General features: G+C 37.6%; 1 protein-coding gene and 1 long non-coding RNA gene across 3 annotated transcripts in view; one reads left to right on the forward strand and one right to left on the reverse strand.

The window, feature by feature from the left end:
• The window catches only part of LOC102471472 (cGMP-dependent protein kinase 1-like), a gene marked incomplete at its 5' end in the record, with an annotated part of 641,417 nt that overhangs the window by 230,377 nt on the left and 393,624 nt on the right, over nucleotides 1–17,416 (forward strand). The window lies entirely within an intron of this gene.
• LOC102469626 (uncharacterized) overlaps nucleotides 1–17,416 on the reverse strand; it is a 75,200-nt gene that overhangs the window by 56,884 nt on the left and 900 nt on the right. For both annotated transcript variants that reach the window (XR_335837.1, XR_335836.1), the window contains exons 2-3: nucleotides 10,748–10,889; nucleotides 7,081–7,115 (exon numbers count right to left, since the gene is read on the reverse strand). This is a non-coding gene — a long non-coding RNA (uncharacterized LOC102469626). The remainder of the gene's footprint in view (nucleotides 1–7,080; nucleotides 7,116–10,747; nucleotides 10,890–17,416) is intronic.

Consider the following 17,416-nt stretch of genomic DNA (forward strand, 5'->3'; position numbering starts at 1 on the left):
GACTACAGGAGTGTGAAGACCCTGTTAAGGATGTCTCTTTCTGTTTCTCTCTCTGTCTCTCTGTTTCTCTGTCTCATGAAGAAAACGAGTAAAAATAAAAATAACACAAATATAAATAAGAGGACGCAGGAACCCAGTGAAAGAGCTCCCAGTGACCAAAGCTAGGACAATTTGGACATCGAAATAAATAATGTTGTATTAGATGATAACAAAGTATAAAATAAATATCGATGAATCTGTGCAATTATAAATAAATGTGTAAAATAAATAAGTAAAAAAAGGGGGAAAAAAGAAAATCTCCATGCAATTAATTTATGTGCATACTCCATACTCACTCTTCAAGGGTTTGTTGAGTACAGTGACTTCCTTCCACATAATACATTATGAAAAATGGGAGGGCAGAACTTCACTGTGGGGAAACCTGACAAACAGTACTTCACCTGGGTCATAAGGTGAACATCGACAGTGGCAAAGTCTTGTCAATAGTACATACTCTTGATGTGCTCTGATGAAGATGACTCTTTACCTTCTAATCTTCCTCCCTCAAGCCCCTAACCTCAGCCAGATTATGAGGAAAACACCAGAAAGATTCCAGTTGAAGGGCATTTATAAGATAGGTGACCAATCTTCCAATTACTGTCAAGATCATCAAAAAACAAGAAATGTCTGAGAAATTGTCACAACCAAGAGGCACCTGAGGCAGCACAGTGACTAAAACGTAAGGTGGAACAGGAGGAGGCATTAGGTAAGTGCACACACCCTCTAGCAAGTTAAAATGGATGGATGGATGGATAGATAGATACAAAATAAGTTAAATATGTGTTTCATTTTCTAGTTATGAGGACTCTAAGATAAGACAGAATTTCAAGAATATTAGTGACAGTCAGTCTCAGGAAGTATGAAACTAAAAGTAAGACGGAGCAGGGCCAGCACTGGTATGGAGGCTGAAGCGCTAGACTCACATGGCCAACCACATTTCAAGTCCCAAACCTGGAGGCTCGCTTTCTCCCTCCCTCCCTCCCTCCCTCCCTCCCTTCCTTCCTCTCTTTCTCTCTTTCTTTCTTTCTCGCTTTTTTCCAGAGCCCTCCCTCCCTTTCTCTCTCTCTTTCTCTCTCTCATGCATGTGTCCTACAGCAAGTTAAAAAAGAATAAATAAAATAAAATAACAAGTTCTTTTAAAAAATATAAATAAAAGGAAAGTTTTTGTTTTTGTTTTCCTATAGTGCCATCAACAGTAGATATCTTTTCTTACAGAAAAACATAAGCCATCTCAGCTAAGTGAGATATAAGCCTTTCACTTATTGGGCACTTTCTGGTGTTCTGTTGGGATCCATGCAATTTGAAAGAAGGGAGCATGATTAGATCACATTCATGGCTAGTGATGGTTGAGCCAGGATTTTAGTTCATGATCTTAGCACCATCTACCACATGCCATTGATATCTTTTTGTCATTACTCTTACCCTACTGCTTTACTTCTCTCTTTCATCTTCTAAAATTAGCTTGAGCTAAAATAAAAGAAGCAACTGCTTAGAGCAGATAGATTCAAGAATTCTCTCTGGACACCCACCACCACCACCTATTTTAGTCACTCTGCAACCTGATGTTTCATGATGTTCTCTTGATCATCCATGATTCTCTGAGTGAAAGGAAGACCGCTTTGTGTCCTTTCCTGCTTCAGATCCAGTGTGTGGGTTGCATAACTTGAGAAATAGTGAGAATAATCCTTTTTAAGCTACAATTGGAAATATGTACTCTACCGTCTACTCATACCCTGTGCCACATCTGCTAAAAGCAGGATTTTACTTCTCTCAATTAGAATGTATCTCAGGCTTCTAGACAAGTAGGACTAAAATACATCAGAGAAGATTGGTGCCTAAGGAACTTACTCATCATGTTTGCTTCTGTACACATGAAGCATTCAAATCCGAGATAAACTATTAACACAGATGACTTCTTCAATGCCAAGACTGAGACTCTTTGGAGTTTCTGTTTAAATCTTACTATGGTTCTTTTGTATGTTTTGTATTTTCTTCCTGTGGGCTCTCTGTTACCTTTGCATTTGACTTTAATAGTAAAATTGCTTTTTATATTTTTTTTTAAAAAAGTAAAATTGCAATGTGCTATTTCCTTCAAAGACTTTTTCCATTTATTTCCTAGTGATAGTTTACGTGTGTGTGTGTGTGTGTGTGTGTGTGTGTGTGTGTGCATGTGTTGCTTTTATCTTTACTGTGTTTTTCTATCTCAAGTAATTAAGTGATAACTTTGGCAGGACATTTGTGATGTCTCCTTTCCTTGCTACCTCCCTGTCATTTACATATGTAAATGTTCTCAAGCTCTTTTAAAGTCTCACTCCAAAAAGTGAGGATATCATGTTTATGGCTTCTTAGTCTTGGGCATAGCAGGCTGAAATGCACAATATGTCTTGCTGTGGCTAATGATCTGATCTAGCTAGCAAGAGCTTCTCCTCCATATGTTCCACACTCCAAGGGCACATTCACAGTAGATCAGATTATCTGGGTAACATATCCATTTCCAAAATTGTTTTCTTGCCTTCATTAATTTTTTATTATCCCTTTTAGAAAAAAAAGTTAAGAAAAATTAATAATAGCATAGAGAATTATTTTTTTAATACATATTAGAGGGCTACCCGTGACCTAGTGGTTAAGGGAGTCAGATTCCATGTGGCCAACTATGAAAACCAGCCACAGTAGCTTGAAAAATGCTCGGGGTGCAAGCGCATGCCATAAATGCTGACAGGATGAAGAAATGGAAGAGAAGGGATTGCAGCATGACCATGCCCCATTGGAGGATGTCTTGTCCCTCTCTTTATATATCTCTCTAGGAGCATACATGCTCTCCGGCAAACTAAAAACAACAACAACAACATACATGTCACAACTGATATTCTAGAGGCAAATATTCCTATGATGAATGACAGAGTTGGAGACTATGTAGACACATACTTTGTAAATATTATGCAATGCATGTGTAGTATAAAATTTAGATATAGTAGGAACTTAATGAATTGATGATGGAAACCAATATGTGAATGTATTCAGACATGGAATTCCAGGCTGGTTGATGAATAACTTACTGAACTTGTGTATTTAAGGGTTCTACTAGGTAATTTTACTATTATTGTCTATAATGGATGTATTTATAAGATACATATTATATATCAGGCATTCTGTCCAGTACTTTCTATATACTACTTTATTTAATCTTTACCACAAATGAGGTGTTTTTATTTGTATTTTTTTTCTTTATTCATGATGGAGCATATGCATGCACACCAGACAGTGAGAGAGTGAGATGAGCATCCTCCATAAAGTCTTGTCATGCCATGATTCTCTTCCTCCAGTTCATCAGCCTGTCAGATCTTGGACACTTGTGCCCAGACTGGCAGTGTTTCAGGTTGAACAAGCCAGAGATTCAAAGCTCAGTCACCATGTGGAATCTGGTTTCTCCTGAGCAGCCTTTACCACTGCACAATAGCATCATGGTGCTGGTTTTATTTTTACAGCCATTTATAGGTGGAAAAAGTAATCATTTGAAATGATTTTGGGACCAACCAATGGTGCAGTGGTTAAGACAACTGGATCCTACATGTTGACTGCACAGTTCAAGTCCGGGGGTCTGATGGCCTGAAAAACACACCAGGCATGTGTGTATCCATGCACACCCAAAATCTTGAGAGGAGGGGGAAATGGTGGAGAAGGGTTTGCAACTTGGTTATCCCTTTTCAGGAGTACCTTCTCACTTTCCCTTGTGCTTTATCTGCCTTTCTCTTGCAAGTGCATATGCCCTCTAGAAAAATAAAAGAACAAATAAACTAAAAAAGCAACCCTTCATAGCATTCTAAAACGTATCTATTTCCAATTGAAAATTATTTCTTATTTCTAACTTTAAGAAATAAAGGTGAGCAAAATCTGAACATTACAATATTTTAAAAAAAATCATTATATATTCATTCTAGGTCAAATAATAGTTGACAGAGCCAAGATTTAAATCAGACTTATTTGATACTAAAGTTATTCATTACTGCTAGCACTGCTTCAGATTCAAATGTATACAAACTATGACCCTACCTTTATTAAGCCTGCTATTTATTTAAGGAAACAAAAAAATTGAATTAAAAAACTTCAAAAATGAAGACTTGGGGAATTAATTCTATATAACAGCAGCAGGGAATGACAGCATAAATAGGTAGCAAGGCTCTTAGGAGACACAATGACACAAAAACTGATTATCTGATTATGCAGAACAAACAAGAAATGCTAGAGGCTACCAGTGAAAACATTAAGGTTCCCCTTTCAACATTCATTCACTAATTAAAGATGGCGCTGAAAATACTATGGAGAAGACAGTTACAGAGCTCATTCCAGTGGGAGAGATCTGTGTATCTTTGTCCCTGTGTGCTTACTCATGGAGAACAGGCTATGTGAATGATCTCTCCTACATGGAATATATGGCTTCCCAAAATGTGGGAAAGGAAGATAGCACAGCCTGCAATCCCAGAAGACAGAGCCAGTGTTGGCAGCGTCACTGTTGGCACAGGAGGATAGGTAATGGTTCGGTTGTAACTGGGCAGAGCAGAAACTCTAGCCATAGGGAACCAGGAATTCAACACCAAAAGCAGGTGTCCTCCACCATCTTCCAAGCATGTTTGAACAAATGCATAAAGCAGCAGTGGCGATGGATATTTCAGAATGAGATCACCAGAGAATTCTTCACATCTACTAAGCAGCCTGTCCACTTGGCATTTTATTTGGTGGTTTATGTTGTATTCCCCTTAAGTTCTCAGTAAAACACAGAGTAAGGGTGCTTGTTTTATATGCATGCTTGTTCTATAATTCAAATATTTGTAGGAACCCTGGAAACGGCAAGGTTTTGAAGGTTAAGGTGAAAGGACAATAGAGAGTATGTGTAAATATATACTAAAATGACAATATTCCCTAAAGCAAATAATACAAAGGGATGACAGCTCACTCAGATGTGTTAGAGAGAGTGATCGTTGGGATCTGGAATAGTTAGCTACATCTTGGAGATGAGTCTTAAGGTAGACTTCAGACTGAGCCACCTAGCTAAAAGAATAAAATGAGCAAATACACAAAGAGATTAAGAATCTACCGCAAGTAAGAATAATGGTTTCCAGGGAGAATAAAGTTATGATGATGTGGTTACTCAAAGAGGTTGACTTAGCCAGTTGGAAGTATGAGGAGAGCCAGGGGAGATTTATGGGCCTGGGTGTAGTTATCTGCAGTTTCAAGAGTTGAAACTTTGGCATGAACGACCTCATGTGTAGTCCACAAGGCAGATAGAGGTTTGGTGAGGCATGAAAGCCTATTTAGCTTGGGATGTTCTGTTTAAAGAAAAGAATACAACATTGCAAAATGCAAACTTGCTAGAGCCCATCACAAATAAGGCTTCGAAACTGCCGGTATAGTGAGAGACCCTGAATCCTACACTTCATTAGTTTCTGAAATGTCTGCTGCTGACCGAAGCAGTTCTAATCAAGAGAAATGTGAACCTTATATGTAATTAAATTTTTCTGTCATTTCCATTAAAGAAGTGAAAATGAGCATGTGAAATTTTTATACTTTTAGCCCTATATATCCAAAATATTATCATTTTAACATGTAATCAAGGTAAAAAATTGTTAATGAGATATTTTGTATTCTATTTCATATAAATCTTTGTACTCTAGTGTATATTTAATATATATAACACATATCAGGACTGGTATCGTTTTCTGTGTTCAATAGCCTCATGCGTCCAGTAGCTGTCATACTGAAGAGTACGTGTCTAGAGTCTTCTTACTCAGTATGGGATCCATGGATTAGCAATCCGATCAGCATCGTCATCGTCATCCCCTGAGAGCTTATTAGAATGCAACATCTCAGTCCTCATTCCAGATCTACTGAATCAGAATGTGCATTTATAATAAGGTCCCCAGATGATTTATATGTGCATTAAAGTTTGAGATGTGCATATCTAGAGAACCAAGAATAGAATCTCTGAAAGCAGTCACAGAAAGAAATAACATAGGCGTTCTGAAAGAAAGCCCAGGAAGGACAAGGCTGGGGGAAAAAAAATGAGTAATGGAGATGGTTTCTGGGATCAAGAAGAGAGCAGTGACAGATGACAAAGGAAGAATGAAACGGAGGTTTGGAATTGAGACTCATCATTGTCAGAATTATCCTGAATAATAATAACATCATTATAGCACCATCAGCAGCACTACCACCATCATCATCATTCTTATTCGTAGCTCACTGGTAAACTGATCAGTTTTATGAGAGGAGTAAAACAGATCTTGGATGTGACAGTTAAAAAGAAAATAATGTGCTGTAAAGTGGGTTTAGATTCCTTTGGGACAGTGAAAAGAAGGACAATGCAAATGTAAAGGTTATCTTGGTATATTTTTAAAATAAGACATCTTCCAAGCAGTAGTTACAGGCATTTTTCAACCTAATTATGACAGTCTTTGAGTGGTTTCTCCTTCCCCTCCACAGACATTCTCCTACCCCTAGAAACCCAGCTTAGATACAGTCATGCTTCACTTCACAATGGAGGTGCATTCTGAGAAACGCATTGTTAAGTGATGTCATTGCTGTGTGAGCATCATAGAGTGTACTCACACCAACCTAGGCAGGATAGCCTACTACACAACTAGGCTACATGGTACCACCTACTATGACCTTACAGCATCACTATTATATATGCCAACTGTCAAACACTAGAATGTCATTGTGTGGTATATGACTGTTACCATATTGATCACCCAGAACACCCAGAAACCCCAGGATACATTTAGAACAATTCTGAAGCTTTATCATTGAAAACATTGTAATGTGGATCCAGAGCCACAGAGCTAAAAATAAAAAATGAGACTTTTTGAGCTGCTTAATTGAACACCTGTATGCCTGTGGCCTTGCTTGGTGGTGCATGTCAAGGCTGGCAGTGGCTGAAAAGAGAGGAGTACGGTTTTTTAAATGCTTCATGACTCCTGTGATTGCAAAGTATTTTTTTAATTACAAGAACATCTCTTGTTATTGTTGCAAATGTTATTTACTCACTGTTGCTGTTGATGCAGTCCTCCACTTTTGTTTGGCTGTAAGAAAACATAGATGTTTTTAATTGGAGCATCGATCTCATATGAGGATTCAGATAAGCCCATCCCATTCTATGAGCAGAGATTATGTTGCTAGAATAGATTTTACAAAAAGTGCTTGGTTGAATTAGCAAACTGAGTGCTTCCATGTATAAAGAAAAGCCTAGCTATTGGGACCGTGCATCCAACTTTATATTTCCATAATCAGATTGGTATCCAGAACATAACTGGCACTCAGTAACACCACAGGAGGTATGGGATACTGCACAATGAATGAGTGGATAGCAAAGCAATAATTATTTTCCCTCTCTACAGTTGATCCCAAAACCATTGTTTTCAGTATGTTTGATTACTTTGATGATACTAAAAATTTATCTCAGGACCAGCAGGTAGTGTGATGGTTGGGGTGCTAAACTCCCATATGGATGACATGGTTCAAATTTCAGACCTGGTTACTTGCTTTCTCATCTCCCTCTCTCTCTTTGGTCAAATTGAATGATAATTAAAATTAATTATTTGAAAGTAAAACAAAATAATTTATCTGACTGAAATGTCTATTTTACCTGTATTTTTAAAACTTGAAGTTAACCATTTAGTATTATTTAGTTGGCTTAATCTGATATTGATTTGTGTGGATAAGAGCATATAAAGACAGTGATGGGTCACCGTGTATCATGTGGAAATGGTCTTTTATGGAGAAAGTAATAGAAAGTAATCCTTGAAACAATTTCATACAATATTCCTTTTGTTCTTAGTAATAAACACATAGAGAAAAGTGTGTGCTATGTGATCTGATACAAAAACATGGTGTAAGACTTAGTGTTACTGTGGTTTAAAATTAGTCATTAAATGCATGTAGAAGATGTACCATACACCAGTTATTATACTTGTATCTAGGGAAATAAAGTTGAAAAAGACTGTTTCCCAGCTCACTTTCCTCTTGGGGAGACTTACAAGTATTCTGTGGTTAGATTTTGAAAAGTGCAGTCACAGATGAATGAGCTAAATATGAGAAGCAAATGGAGGGCCAGCCCCATGGCATGGTGGTTAAGGGAGCTGAATCCCACAGGGCTGACTATATGGTTCAAATCTAGGGCCAGAAGGTGGTATGGTGGATGGGGTGCTGGATTCCCACATGGCCAACCATGGTTCAAGTCTTAGACCTAATGGCTTGCTTTTTTACTCTCTCTGTCTGCCTCTCTCTCTCTCTAGTGACTGCTTATGCCCTATAGCAAATTTTACAAAATGATGATGATGATAATAATAAATAAAATTAAATAACTTTTAAAAGCAAACTACAACAAACAAAAATAAAACAAGTCCTGGACTTAGTGACTGGAAAAACATACAGGGTACATGTGGACACATGCTTAAAATCTTGACAGGATGGAGCAATGGAGAAGGGATTATGGCATGACCACACCCTTTGGCTGTTGCTTTCTTTCTCTCTTTTTCTCTTTGTCTTTCTGTCTCTTCCCAGCAAGTACACATGCCCTCTGGAATCAAAATGGAGAAGGCCATCAATTCTGACAGGATGATAAAAGAAAGCATCATAAATTATATTATTTTAATTGAGTCTTGAAATATGGGATAATGAAAATAGGAAAACATAATTCCAAACAAAGGAATAGCAAGTTCAAAGGTATAGACATAGGACTCTCAATGGGGTTACTTAGCAGCACACTAGAGCAATAGGTGGGGAGTGTGTTGGGTGGAATGTTGGGATGAGCCCTAGAGCAATAGGTTAGGCTTGTGAAACACATTATGGGTTCACTAGGAAGGTTGGTTTCTATTCTCTGTAACCCAGACAACTATCAAATGTTTCTGAGTAGTGTTGATTTGGGTGATTATATTTGGGTTTTAGATGATGGATATTAACAGGTAGAATTTATTGCAGTAGGAGAGGTGTGCAGTAATGAAAACTGAGCCAGGAAAACTACCGTGAGGATAGAAAAGGGAGGATGAATATATGATGTTATGGTAACATATTTGGCAAAACAGGGAATGGCCTGTTTTGGGTTTTTGGGTTTTGCTATAGGGTGCTAGAGGGGGGAAAACATATTTCTTCTTTTCTTTTTTTTAATCTTTTCTTATTTCTTTTTTTTTTAAATTAATTAACTTACATTTATTCACTGAGCATTGTCACAACATACAAAATGTAATTTCCCATCCAGAAGATGCTGCATAGTAACTTAATCATACATGTTATCATCAATAATTTTCCATTTCTAGTTTCATATATATTCCCCCCATTTCTCACTCTCTGCCATTTCCCATACTCCTCCCACGCTATCTCAGGTGTCCACATTTGTTTTCCATTCCTTTCCCCCCCCCACGTTTTATTGATTCACAAAATTTCCTAAATAATCTAACTACTTTCAATAGCAAGCTCTGCTGATATATACATATCTATGAATAATTGTCTGACTTAAGGCATGAATCTCTGAGTAGAATGAATATACTATAAGGTAGCACCTAGCTGATGCTATATAGTTTATTATGGTCATTAACTACGTATTTCAAGAAAAGCAGATTTAACTTTAATAAATCAAAGAAATGCTAAGGAAATATACTTAAAACTTAAAGACAAGAAACAGGTTGTAATTCTGTTCAAATAGTAGGTATATGAACCTATCGGCAGCTCAAGGCAACACAAAAATCCTTAAAAATCCTTAAAATCGGAAAACAAAGCCTAGAAAACAAATCAACAATGCTTTAGTCAAAAGTCATAAAATTCTATTTCACCAGTTCAGTCTCATGTACTTTATCTTTTGTTGTGATTCAATTTTCCAAATTAAATTCTGGGATATAATATTCAACTCCAGATGTGTCCCACAATTAAGTTGGCCATTTTCTTAGTTTTTGAAGTCCTTTTGCTATGTGACTGTATTCACATCGACCCTAGAGCTGTTTTAAAAATAACTTTGCTATTCTCTCTCTCTCTACTTAGGTAAAACCCTGGACTAAACTGCAGAAAGAGAACGTTGTTAGATTTCTAATAAACTAGCAATTGTTCTGCATTTCAAAGAAAGACTGAAAATACGTCCAGGGATAAGAATTAAATTTTGTAATGTATCGCTTTTAATAATATGGGGCCAGCCTGTGCCGTGGTGGTTAAGATAGCTAGATCCCACATGACCAACTATGCAGTTCAAATTCTGGGCCTGGCGGGTTGAGAAACATGGTGGGTGCATGTGCACAGGTGCCCCAAATCCCGAAAGGAGTGAGATATAGAAGAGAAAGGATTGGCGCATTACCACCCCCCATAGTGAGTGCTTTTTTTCACTTTCTCTCTCCCTCTCTCTCTGTCTCCAGGGAACAAATCTGCTCTCTGGCAAAATTAAAATAATAATTTAGAAATTTCATGTGTGTAATTTTTTAAGAAAACAAGAAAAAGGATCAAATTTATTAATTTCTGATTTGAAAAGTAGTTCACTAAGTTTTTTTCTTTAATGTTATCTCCCTAAAAATTTAGTGAATTTAAATTGAGTGAATTATTATAATATTATTAATTCTTATTTTAACTTGCACAGTCAGCCATGTAAGATCCAGCCACCTTCACCATGCCACTGACTGGCCCAAGAGATTCTTTAGCTTTATATTACAAGAGTATGTCAACCCTGACTTCTGACCTGTAGACTTTTAAAAGCTGCCTATGGTTGACAACAGAAAATTCTTGTGCTCCAGATTTCATCAGCCATTTTATTCACAGATGTTCTGCTATCCGAGTCTGTCCTCACTTTTGACTGTGAATCTTCCTGTTTTCATTACCAGCTGAAAAATAAAATCTCATGAAACTCACATTTCTAACAACTTGAATCATTATCTGTGCGTGATTCATTTGTAGCCTGAAAAGATACACATGACTTGAGCATCTAAAATCTAAATAGCAGAGACGAATCTAAAGGAAGCATTACAAAGCAAGAAAAGTTTATTTGTAATAGATAAAAATTAATATAAGATACAGTCTTTGCAATATGAAATGATTATTTGATGATAAAATCATTTTACACCACCTTGGCTAATATAATTGATTAATATTAAAATTTTCAAAAACCTATATTATGTTAAATTGCCATTTTACTGGTTGTATTTGACCATGTTTTCTTGCCTAATCATCTGAATGTCAGTTTAAAGACCATATGGTCAATAAACCATTATCCAGCAATACATGATATTTCATTTGTGTTTTGGCATGTCACATCAACTGTTTTCTTTTCTTCCCTTTTTTTTTTTCTCTTTGTTATTCTTCCCTCCCTGCATTTCTTCCTCTCTCCCTTCTTTAAAAAAAAAAAAAAAAAAAAAAGTCCAGTGTTTTAATGTTCTGTAAGAGACATCAGATTAACCTCAAATCTAAAGAGATTAAGATATCAGAGATATTGTTCTTGATCTCAAGAAATTCTTATTTTGGTAGAAGAGAAAATTATCGATTGATAGATAATAGGGTCAGCCTCATAGTCTAGTGGTTAAGAGAAGGTGGATCCCACATGGCCTTTCACAGTTCAAGTCTGGGCCCCACAGCTTATAAAACACAGCAGGCATTTCTGATGAAGAAATGGAGAAGGGATTGTGACATGACCATGTCCCACAAGGAAGTGCTTCTTTCCTCTCCCCATCTCTTTGGCTCTCTCTTTCTGGTGAGTGTATGTGCCTTCTGGCAATGAAAAACAAAACATTGACTAGAGATAGAGGTAGAAATGTTTCTGGATGTGTGTATGCGCCCATTCACATGCAAGGAAGAACAGTGTCCTGAGCACATTTATTATTAAAAAGTAAAAGTAAATAATCTTTCTTATTTCTTTCAGAGGAGAGAGAGAGAGAGAGAGAGAGAGAGGCAGGCAGGCAAGCACCATCAATAGGATCTTGTGCTATGATACCCCACACTCCCAGCCTTTTCAGCCAGTCAAAATCATGGGCACACTTGTGCACTCCTGACATATACAGCCAACCCAGGAACTGAACACTGATCTTCCATGTGGCTTCCAACATTGCAGAGATGTGTCCATCATGCCTGGACCACAAATAAATAATCTGAAGTGAGGTTAAATTATCAATAGTCTTAGAAGACAAAGAAATGAATGGACATTACGGAATTGGCAAACGAAGCTCTTGTATTTTTTTATATCCCTTACGGTAAAATTTTATTCTATGACATGAGAAAAGTATAGTGACTTCAATTTTTAAAAGAATTATTTATTTAATTTTATTTATTTGTTTTTATTTGATCAGAGAAAAAAAAAAAAACAGAGAGAGACAAAGAGAGAGAGAGAAAGCAAACTGTCAAGTCCGGGACTCAAACCACACTTAGCCATGTGGGAGTGCAGCACTTTAACTACTACATGACCTGCCAGCCCAAAGTGACTTCTGTTTTATGTGTCTTGTCCTGTAAGCTCTGGCTCCTCTTCCTTGTGACAAGCATTGACTGGGCACAGTCTCTGCTGTTTAAGTGTAAGTAGCAATACATGATTCTCTTTCCACATGCCCAGCCCTGTTCAGTGACTGTTCAATGGTTATTGATGCATGAGAGCATATATGCAAACTTACATAAAGAACAGATAACACTGACTGGGAATTAAACTGAAATGATGCCTTTTTACGATCCTTTAGCAGTTGGAAGGGCAGAAGTGGGGAAAGGCTTGCTACACAAGCTTGCCCTAAATGGGTGGCCTTTTCCCGTTGCGTTGTGCTTAACTAACTTAGCAGCAGCTTTAGGGACAGATCGCCTTGTGTTTTCCTCAAAGAAGCACTGCAGTGGAATAATGCACTGTAAATGCAACTTGCTCCCAAAGTAGTTCAGTGTTTTGCTAGGGCAGTACTTTATATCATAAACTCACCCACATGGTAGATGTGGCTGTTGCTTAATTATTTCATTAAGCTGCTTCTTTGGCTGAGTCTTTAAAAGCTACTGTTCAATGCAGCTCGGTAGAACTCTTGTGAAAATTCATTTCTATTATCAGCAAAAGTAATAGCTAATAAAGAAGCACTGCAAAGTATAGTTAATTAGACACCAGTATACTGCCAAAAGAATGTATCAATGTCATTTACAGTATACATATTGACACATGTTATTTTCCAAGAATGTAAGAATGCCAATAGTTTTGCTACCGGAAATAAAACCCTTTCCTTGCAAATGTCTTTGACAGTATTTCCTCTACTTGTCACACATATTGTCTAATGTATTGTTCCTTTTAAAAAAATGACACTAAAGTAGAATACCATGAAAACACTATTTTGAGAGGAGAATACAGCCTTTATGCTGTACTATTATTTAGAATTGCTTTATTTATGCAAACTTGGAATTTTTATCTTGATGTTGGCAATAATAGTAATGCAAAATAATGATTACTCAGAATTATATATATATTTTTTTTTGGCTAGAGGGTACATGTACTTGCTAGAGACAGACAGAGGGAAAGTGAGAAAGCATCCTTGTGCGGGATGGTCACTGTGTAATCCCTTCTCCATTTCTTCTTCCTTTGGAAATTTTGGGTTACACACACATGTACCCAGCATGTTTTCAAGCCTACAGGTTTGGGGCTTGAACCTGTAGTCAGTTATGTAGGATCTAGTCACCTCACCCACTGTACCACTAGCTGACCCCAGAAACAGTCTGCTGAGGAAAAAGAAGAGGGTAGTATTTAGATATTGCATAAATCTTTTTTTGTTTGTTTTTAATTTTTTTTAGGTTTTTGCCCTAGGAAGGGTGATTTGCAGGAGAGAGAGAGAGAAAGTACGAAATCTCCCCAATGACGGATGGCCTCAGTTCAATCCCTTCTCCATTCTCCTCCTAGGTTTTTGGGCAGGCACATGTGCCCAGCATGATTTTCAAGTCTTCAGGTCTGGAACTCCAATGGCAGTCGGGTGTGTGAGAGAGAGTCAAGCGCTTTAGCCACCACACCAACGGCTGGCCCCATAAACCATATTTTTAGAATTCCTATTTTTTTTATCTCATTTTTAAAGGTTTTAGGGACCATAAACACTTCTTCTGAGTGAGCATCCCAGAAGTCCCTGTGCATATTGATCTTACGCTTCTAGGCTTCCTACTTATGTGTTCATATTTCTGTGCTAACACCAAAATTGTAAGATTTATTTGTCTTTTCTATGTATCTCCAAAATACTATTTTCTGTTTACTAAATATTTCAGAGTCCAGGCTCTGGCATCATCTGTCTTTTCCTAAGCACTGTTTTGAGTTCAATATTGTGTTCAGACAGCAGAGGTGCTGTTCATTTCCCCCAGATGAGAACTTGACTGAGTTATGTGCAGAAATCTAAAGACGAAATCTGGCCCTGAAGTTGCTTGAGATTATTCATGGGGAGATTTTTCAGCTCTCTTTTTGTTTCTGCCTAGAGCCATTGAATGCCTCTTAAATCACTGACAGAAAATTTAGGTCAACACATTGCCTGAGGTCATTTAAATTTCAAATCTGATGCCATTTTTCTGCTTGTAGCTATTGGGAGAGAAGAGCATTGTGTCCACAGTTACTGAGCTGAAGCCGAAAATCTGGCACAGCAAACTTCAACTCGCAGTCAAACTTATTTATGCTCTGCTAGAGGAAGTGTATCAGGAAGGTTAATGAGTCTAAATTGGCATTCTGTCTTCTGGTTCAGTGCTGAATTGGGAGCTACAGATAGTGATACAAGCTGGCCTCTTTGCCAGATTTTGTGTCACTTGTTATTGTTTAGAACTTGGGTATAGTTTTTGAAAACAGAGAAGATGCTATTCTGGCTCCACAGAAGTGATCTATGAGCAAGACCCAGATTCTCTGATTTATTTAAACAAGCAACAAGAGAATGTTTCCAGGCCTCCATGACCAGCTCAGAGCTCAGACACAAGTGTGGTTCCTGGATTCAACCCAAATTTCAACTGGATGAATTCTGATCTCTGCATGTTCACAGGTGCCATTCTGTCACCTCTGTGACCACTGGCTCTGAAAAATAGATATTATGATATTTCATAAAGGGTTATCAGGAAGATCCAGTTAATACCAGAAGATTTTTGATGAGAAATCAACGAAAATGAGGGAATACCTAGGTAGGTATCTGGAGGAAATAGACACAAATGCAAGTCCCTTAGATGGAAGTTGTTTATAGAGCAAGGAGCAACCCACCCTGGACTGCAGGGGTTAGGTGCTGACCAAGGGAAGCTGGATCCCAATGGCTACTTGCGGTTCAAATCCAGGCCCGCCTGGGTACCTGGAATCCACCAGGGTTCTGATGACAAATGGAAGGAAAAGTATTGTAGCACACAGGCTGTTGGAGAGGTGCTTTCTCCCTCCTTCTGTTTCTCACTCTCTTTCTCATGCACTTACATGCACCCTCTGGCATAAAAAAAAATAAATAAATAAGGAGCAAAGAGAAAGTGGGTGGAGATAAAATCGTAAATATGGGGCATGTGTTGGTGGTTTTGGGATGTGAAGAAAGAGAAATTCATGGAGGGTCTTGTAGACCACTAAGACTTTTTACTTTATACTAAATGATAAAACCTGTGGGATGGTGTGATATTGCTTACAGTTCTCTATTTAAACCCCTGTGGATATCTTTTCTCATCTTGTGATTTCATTGTTTTGAAATTTTTTTTATTGTATGAGAGTAGCAATATACTCGTTTTCAGTGTGTATGGTCCATCAGAAACACTATCCCACCCTCATTTCTCCAATTACATATCAGTTTTTTCTGAGTAATAATGATCAATATTTGAGAATACATGCTTTTCACATCTGAAGTCTAATGACTTTTTTTAATATGTTGGGTCATCGGGAAAGTCATGACACTCTATTGCACAGGAAAATATGTCATGATTTTTTCCGATGACCCATTATTTTATTATTTTTGAGAGGTTTTTGCTATAGGGCGCATGCGCTCACCAGGAAGACAGAGAGACAGAAAACGATAAATCCCCCCCCATGGGGGATGGCCACACCACAATCCCTTCTCCTCCATTCTCCTCTCAGAATCTTGGGCACGCACGCACACGTGAGTTTAAGCCACTGAGTCCGGACTTGAACTGTGGTCGACTACATGGGAGTTCAGCAACATAGCCATTACGCTAACTGCTGGTCCCAAAAATGACCTATTATTTTGACCAAAAGCAGCCATTGAGAGTATATACTGCTTGCTTATTTATTTATTTGTTTATTTATTTACTGTGATTTGCAAGCCACCAGTTCTGGGACTCACACCTTGGTCAGCCATGTCAGAATCCAGCAGCTTCACCACCTCACCACCTGCTGGCCCTATAATGCTTTTTATAACCTAAACTGGACTAGTGACCTTTACGATCTTAAGAACTGACTAGAATATAGAGAGGCATACGAGAAGATAGCAGGAGACTGTGTGCTTTTCCCGTTTAGTTCAATTTTAAATTTCATTTCTTCTTCTAATTAATCTTTGCAGTGTTAGAATTTGAATGACCTCTTAAAAGTGAGCTGGAAATTTTTGACGGATAGTTGGCACATGATAAAGGGTCCATCCATATGTATAAATCAGTGATAGCTACCTCTTCTTCCTTGAAAATTTGGTGATATTTTATAAGAATTTGGCAGTTTCTACTGCTTTTCATTATATTGTCTGGTGAATGACAAACAGTCTTTAGAATAAGGAATAACTTTACATCTCAAAACCGCTCAGCACTGCAACCTTAAAGATATCTTAAAAGACTAAGAATCCAAATGTAAGTGGAAATTTAGCTAAATGTACTGCTTCCAATGGTAGTCATTAAATTGAGGTGACAATTTGGATGAATCAGATCCATTCCAGCACAGCTAAAATATAATTAATCTGGTTGGGTAATCATAATGTTGTCAAAACGTCTTCTCTATGGACTGGCGAGTTTCTTTTCCTTACTGAGTCTAAGATGTATCCTATTTGCCTAAATGTTAATATGTGTGTCAAAGAAGTACAGGGGAGAGGTCTAGAGCTAAAGAAGAGGATAAAGTAAGCTAGAGATGACTTTATGTTTATTCTCATTTTCGTTTTGTGTGAAGCAAATGTTTCTTCAGTGTCTAAAAATGGAAACTTTAGTATAGCTCTGCTTTATGAGAAGAAGACAGTGGTTTTCAATGAAGCAAACTTTTTACAAGAAATTCTTCTGGTCTCTTTATAACTGTAATCCTTTAAGCACAGTTGGTACGTCACTCTTAGTATTAGATGCCATTGAACCTTAACACTGCCCCAGAAAACATAAAAGTGGTTAAAAAGGTCACTCTTCTATCAGGGCCACTGTGTTCTAATCTATTTAGGGGGTGACTAAAAAACACTTGTGAGTTGGTACACTCGGATACTTACACTAGCATAGCAGGAAT

This window comes from Tupaia chinensis, unplaced genomic scaffold, assembly GCF_000334495.1.
Source record: "Tupaia chinensis unplaced genomic scaffold, TupChi_1.0 Scaffold000546_1, whole genome shotgun sequence".
In the NCBI taxonomy this organism is placed as follows: Eukaryota; Metazoa; Chordata; class Mammalia; order Scandentia; family Tupaiidae; genus Tupaia; species Tupaia belangeri.